The sequence below is a fragment of the Apteryx mantelli genome, chromosome 8, assembly GCF_036417845.1.
Source record: "Apteryx mantelli isolate bAptMan1 chromosome 8, bAptMan1.hap1, whole genome shotgun sequence".
Classification (NCBI taxonomy): Eukaryota; Metazoa; Chordata; class Aves; order Apterygiformes; family Apterygidae; genus Apteryx; species Apteryx mantelli.
This window is the reverse complement of record NC_089985.1, coordinates 38,139,021-38,145,020: the sequence shown is the minus strand read 5'-3', so window position 1 is coordinate 38,145,020 and position 6,000 is coordinate 38,139,021. Positions and strand designations below refer to the sequence as shown.

The 6,000-nt window shown below is 49.4% G+C and overlaps 1 protein-coding gene across 4 annotated transcripts in view; it reads left to right on the top strand.

The window, feature by feature from the left end:
- Positions 1-1,703: 1,703 nt before the first annotated feature.
- The window catches only part of DAB1 (DAB adaptor protein 1), a 176,269-nt gene continuing 171,972 nt past the window's right edge, over positions 1,704-6,000 (top strand). For all 4 annotated transcript variants that reach the window (XM_067301306.1, XM_067301309.1, XM_067301308.1 and 1 more), the window contains exon 1: positions 1,704-1,834. The gene's annotated coding sequence lies outside the window, so the exon portion shown is untranslated. The remainder of the gene's footprint in view (positions 1,835-6,000) is intronic.

Here is a 6,000-nt window from a genome sequence, read left to right as displayed (position 1 = left end):
TTGCATCCATAAATTCCAGAAATGGGAATGGAGTTTACACTTATCCAAAGTTGTTTCTCTTGTTAATCAACAACCAGCACCTTTCCTGTAAACTGCAGGACTGAAGAGAGGCCAGCAACATGGTAAATGCAACCTCTTTATAGCATGTAATGGGACAAGGGTGTAGAGCAGTTCATTTACTATCTCCCCAACAAAAAATGTCTTTTGGGAACTTAGAATCACAAATATTTTATTGGACTTCATACTTATAAGCAAGCATAGCCAAATGCCATCTAGATCGTGCCAGTTATTTCCTAGTGGAATGGTGACTTGTTACTTTTTTCCCTTAAATTCTGTGCCTTCTTGAGATGATTAAATCTTTACCAGTGGGGAATATTGCTGCAATTAATCAGTTTACTGCTGTAGAACTTAAATTTTCTTATCCACATTAGAGGAAATGAGTGGGTTCAATTGATAATCCCACCTTTCATTTCTGTCATAAATTGGAATCGAAGACAATAGTTCTACAGTAAAAGTCTCTGTTCCACCAACTGCTTTTACTAAATGTAGTATGACTTCTGAAATGCGTTTTTGTTGCATCGTAAAGGTTATTAGATGACTGTCTTTTATGCTTAGCATATAATGTGCTATGGAAAGAATAATTGAAGATGAAACGGAAAATATTCTAGAGCGTTATCTGATCTGTGTGCTCTTCCAGTGAATGCTATTCATTCGGCCTTTGCCTCGGCTCTTGGATGGGCTGCTAAACAGGTTGCCAGATCGGCTCATGGTCTTCTGTCAGTTGTAGAAAGAAGTCTACAGGTTATTTTTCCTATGTTGTGAGCATCTTGGTGATGAGTCTGTCACCTCGAAGGGCGCACACCTGCAGTTAGATATCTGCGTGTCCCTGCGTGACACCTCGCTCCTGACTTCTGGTCAGATTGGGTGCTCCGCGATGATTGGAGCCAAAGGAGATGCTGCCAGTCGCATTAGGGAGGGGACTCGGATCCGGCTGGAGGCTACAGAAACCTTTTTCTTTGCAGTTTAGCTCAGTTAGCTGGAGGAGGGCTGCTTTTACGCCTTGTCTGGAGATGCTGCTAGTGAAATGGCAATAGCCTCACGAGCGTGCCCCTCTCCTGGATGTAAATCTCGTCAGGAAGTGCATGACAGCTCCCGTTTCCTACGGTCTCCGCTTGTAAAGAAGCAGTTATCGCAGAATAAGCTTAATGGGTCGTGAATTCCGCGCCCACAGCGGAGTCTCCCCGTGACAGCAGACCCGCTGGCCGGGCGGCAAGTGCCTTAGCTAAGCGGCGCTTCCCCCATTGACTCCGAAGGTAACGGCCCTAAACGCCTCATTAAATTCTCACGGGTGACTGAGGGGAGCCATGAGAAAAGCACCGCGTTGGCGTGACGGCACCCCGCGGGGCCGGGAGCCGCCCCGGCTAACGGCCCCCCCGCCCCGGGGCTCCCCCCTTCCCCCCCCGCGCCTGGGGCCCGCTTTTACCGGCAGCGGCGAGCGGACGCGCCGCCCTCCCTCCCCTCCCCTCCCCTCCTCTCCCCTCCCCTCCCCTCCCCTCCTCGCTCCCGAGCGGCGCCGAGACCCCCCCAGCCCGCGGAGAGGAGGAGGAGGAGGAGACCGACCCCTCGTCGGCAGCTCCCCTCCGCCGCCCGCCTCCCCTTCTCCCCTCCCTCCGGCCTCAGCGCCGCGCTGGCGGGGCCGGGGAGGGCAGGCGACGCGGGAAGGCGGCTCTCCCAGCATGGGCGAGCCATGTGTATCCTAAGGAATAACAGCAGCTGCTGTGCCCACGATGGGGAGCAGAGGAATGCCAGGCGGAGAGGGCGCGCTGGGCGGCAGGTGAGGGCGCCGGCTCCGCGCTCCCGGCGGGCGGGCGGGGGGGGGGGGTCGCCCCTCCTCGGGGCGGGCGCGCCGGGGACCGCTGCCGCCTGGGCGAGGCGGTGAGGGGAGGCTCCCGCTGCCCGCCGCGGGCACGGCGGCGGCGGAGGGCGGCTGCTCCCCGGCGCAAGTTTTTGCCCGTCCTCTCCCGCTTCCCCGCACCCGGAGCGGGGGCTGGAATGTCTCGCAAGTCGTGGCAACTTGCCGCTTTAGCGGGGCGTGCTCCTTTCCCCACTCGCGGCCAAGTCCCAGGGCGAAAGCGGCTTCTCTTCCCCCCCCCCCCCCGGATTTAAAAGAGGCCGAGAAGGGAGAGGCACCCTCAGGCGCGACCCCCCGCCTCCCGTGGAGGCGCCGCGCTCACGCGCCCCAACGGCCGCTCCCGGCCATCTTCCCCCGAGAGCCCCGCGGCGGCGGCATGGGGCAGCGGGGCAGGGGAGGGCAGGGCTCTCCCGGGGGGCTGCTCCCCGCTGGCTCTCCAGCCCATTAATTCCTCTTTGGCTCGCTGGAGCCGCTGCCTTCACCCTGCTGGAAGTGCCGCTTCCAGCCCGGCTGCGTGGGGGAGCCGCGGCCGTTGGCGACCCCGCGAGGGGCGGGAGGCGGCGCGCGGGAGCGGCGCGAAATGGCGCCCGGGGCGGGGGGTCCGTGCGGCGCCGTGCCGGGGTCGGGGTGTGGGGGGGGGGGCGGGGGGACGGGCTCGCCCTCCCGACCCGGGGGGCTCCTCGGCGGCTCGGGGCTGCTGCCTCAAACGCGCTTCAGGCGCCGTCTGGTCCCTGAGGAGGAGCCCCCGGGTCGGTGCCTGCCCGCAGTTACGAAAGTGGGTGAAGAAAGTGACGGTACCTTGGTGAGGTGCTGCGGGTTCCCTTACGGCTCTTGCGGTCTCCCATTCTTCATTTCGAAAAATTAAACCTCATTAGAGTTTTCCGTGGGCACGGCCACCGAGTTTCCAGCAGTGCCTTAAGATACACTATTGAATTAGCTCAGCTTCAAAACGCGAGTGCCTTTGAGCGAGCCATGGTCTGCGGGAGGGTGCGCGAAGGGGCGCGTGGCGAGCTTGGGCCAGGACGGCGGTGACGGAAATCGTCGGTGAACAGCTGGGCATGGTGCGAGGCTTGTAGCTCCGTGGGAGCGTGAGCCACCTTTCTGCTTCGTGTTTGGGGCGTTTCACCCAACGGAGTCATCCTTGGTCGTGGCTGGCACGCTCGGCGCTGCTACGACGCACGTGGTAGCGTCGAGAGGTGCGGAACTGGCACCACAGGGCACCTGAGCAGCAGAAACCAGGCTTGTTTGGGGGGCTGAACGGTTCTGGAGCTTGCGGATGAACGGGAAGTCTTAATTGCACTGTAAACTTCTGTTTGTATTGTGTGTTTCAAAACAGTAAGCTGGTTTGCAGGTCTTTCCCCAAAGTAGTTCTAAAAGCTCAGCCTTTGGAGCTCCTTGCCATTTGTCTAAATTCTGAATGCACGTCTGAAACACTTAATCATGTTTATTGTTTTCAGCCACTCAAACGGAATAAAAATTACTTATCGTTGATGAAGCTTATCTTGCAGGCTGTTTCACAGTATGTTTCCATTGCAAGACACAGCACTGTGTTAACTACTGAAGCTTGTATTGTTTATTGTTCGTTGTTTGTTTTGTTTTTTTTTCCTGCTCCTAACAAGGCCAGTATCAATCTGCTCCTTGCCACTATATTCAAAAATAATGGAAGAGGGAAGCTATCATCAGTTTGTTTCCGTTCATATCTGAGATTCGTGTGTTTTATGTTTGCTCTTGTACTAATTGTAGTTGATATGTTAAAAAGGAAATTCAGGCAATAAGCTAAAAAGTACACTTTCAGACTTCTAAAATCAAACTGTAGGTGGAATTAGTGCCGCAGTCATGGTTAATTTCTTTAGTCACATGTATTGCATCTCCCTGAAACACAGGATTTCTTGCTCCTTTGTCATTACCATTTTGTGTCATTACAAATTGAAAATAAGCTGTTCATGTTGGCCTAAAAGTTCAGATTTATTGTTTGGAGTGTTTTTATATAGATGCTGATCTTGGACTCTACCTCATAGCCAGTTTTGCTGCACTTTAACATATCTGAGCATCGTGATGGAGGACACCATCACGTTTTCTTGTAGGATTACCTTTGGGACTTCAGTGACTGCACACATCAGTGGTTTCATCTTAGGAGGATTGAAATTGATTTTCTTCTCTCTCTCCCTATTTTTATTTTTTAGCTCAGCTTGTGAAAGACCCTGTGTATGTCCTTTGACCTATGGCCCCACATGATGAAGTGACACCAGTAATGGAGGATGTTGGCTTGAAGTAGCTGCTACTAGGGCTTCAAAAGTAGTGGTATCAGAATGAATGTGTTGTCCAGAGGTAGTTGGTCTGTTTGGTTCTGTGGGCAAGCCACAGTTCACAGCCATATGCTGAAAGACTTCTGCATACACGTATCAGAATAATCATTTTAAGCCATGAATCTTGTGATTCTCTTAATACTTTTATGAGACTTATTTCTGAGGCTCTTACTTGAGCAAAATACAGAAAGGTTTGACCTTCCCCTTTCATCCTTTAGTTTTAACAAGCTTTTTTTGTTTTAAATATTTTGGATTTGAAATTTTGCAAAATGTTTATATAGAATTTAGTAACAGCTGCTTATTTAAATATTGGTTCCCAATATTGACAGAGGGTGAACCTCAGTTTTCAGTTGTATTCACATTTTAAAGTGATCACAAATACTAGTAAAGAGGATCAAGACTTTCTAAATGTTATTGTTCAAATTAACTTTCCAAGTCAATTTAGTCAAGATTTTAATGGTTAAAATTAACTGTCTAAGTCAATGTTTAGTCAAGGTAACAACTTCATTTTTTCAAGTGCTACCCAAGCATTCTTGCAAAGTTAATCAGAGTTGCTGGATCACAGTGCTTTTGTTCAGCCAATAATTTAGGAATGGAAATATGTTATTATTTGGTCTCATGTGTGTCCTGTACTAGTTGGTATTATTCAGCAGTGCTTGTCATCAGCACCTCTATAGCTCCATTCCTGCACTACTACCTGCCTTTCTATCTTTAAGGCAGTTATGTGCGTGTCAGATATGAGATAAAATAGCTTCTGTACTCTCCTGCTTTTATAGATAGGAAAATGAGGCATAGAGAGGCAGGAGACAGCTCCCAAAAGGAGACGTAAATTCTTGCAATGCCTAATGTAGCAGCAGCAACTTCTATGTGTTTAGTTCCAGGAGAGCGTTTCTGAACTGTGTCGGGCACCTGCAGGCACTTGTACAGCACACAGGGACAGGTGGGCAATTCCAATAAAGCAATCACTGGGTTAAAAAAAAGAAAACAATTTTGGTATCTGGGACCAAAATGATGGAATTGAGTATGCTGATGTATTTTCAGTGCAAAACTGAAGCATATTGTAATGTGGGAAAGAGTTTGAAGTCCTTGCTGCAGTTATCCATTTCTTGGAGTTGAACACAGATCTTGGTTCTTCCAGGTTGTCACTGAGTCTCTTCAACTGACACAAAAATTGGTCTGAACCTTCATTATGATGGATATGCATATATATATTTATATGTTACTATTTGAAAATGCATTCCATGCAATTACAGAGCTATTAGAGTAGATACTCCTTAGGATTTTACAAATCTAAACCTCAGGTGCTGTTCTGCAAATTTGCCAGCCTTTGTAAGGGAGTGCTTGACTTCATCAGTAGCAGTGTTTTATTATGAGGATTTTGGTAGTGTAGGATGAAGAGCATACATTCTGAACTGAGTGATTAATTAGATTTAAAATTTTCAATTTCATACTTCAAGCTGACACATAGAGACCTTTAACTCTGTACTTTGCGCATAACACTGGATTTTGCCCAGTTTAGCTGCAGCAAAATTACATTTCATGGCCCTGGTTTAAGAATTTCATCCGTAAATCAATTTTCCATTTCTTCTTAAAAGCAGCTGAACTGTCCTATCTTAGTAAAAGTAAGTAAACCCAGTATTGTGAGTTAGAGAAAAGCTGCCACGTTACCATGTGCAACGTCATCTGTGTATGTAATCCTACACAGCCATCAAACATATTTTCAACTGTTATGAGGTGTAAGCAATGTTCGTCTTTTAACTGTGCCATATGAAAACTTCACAT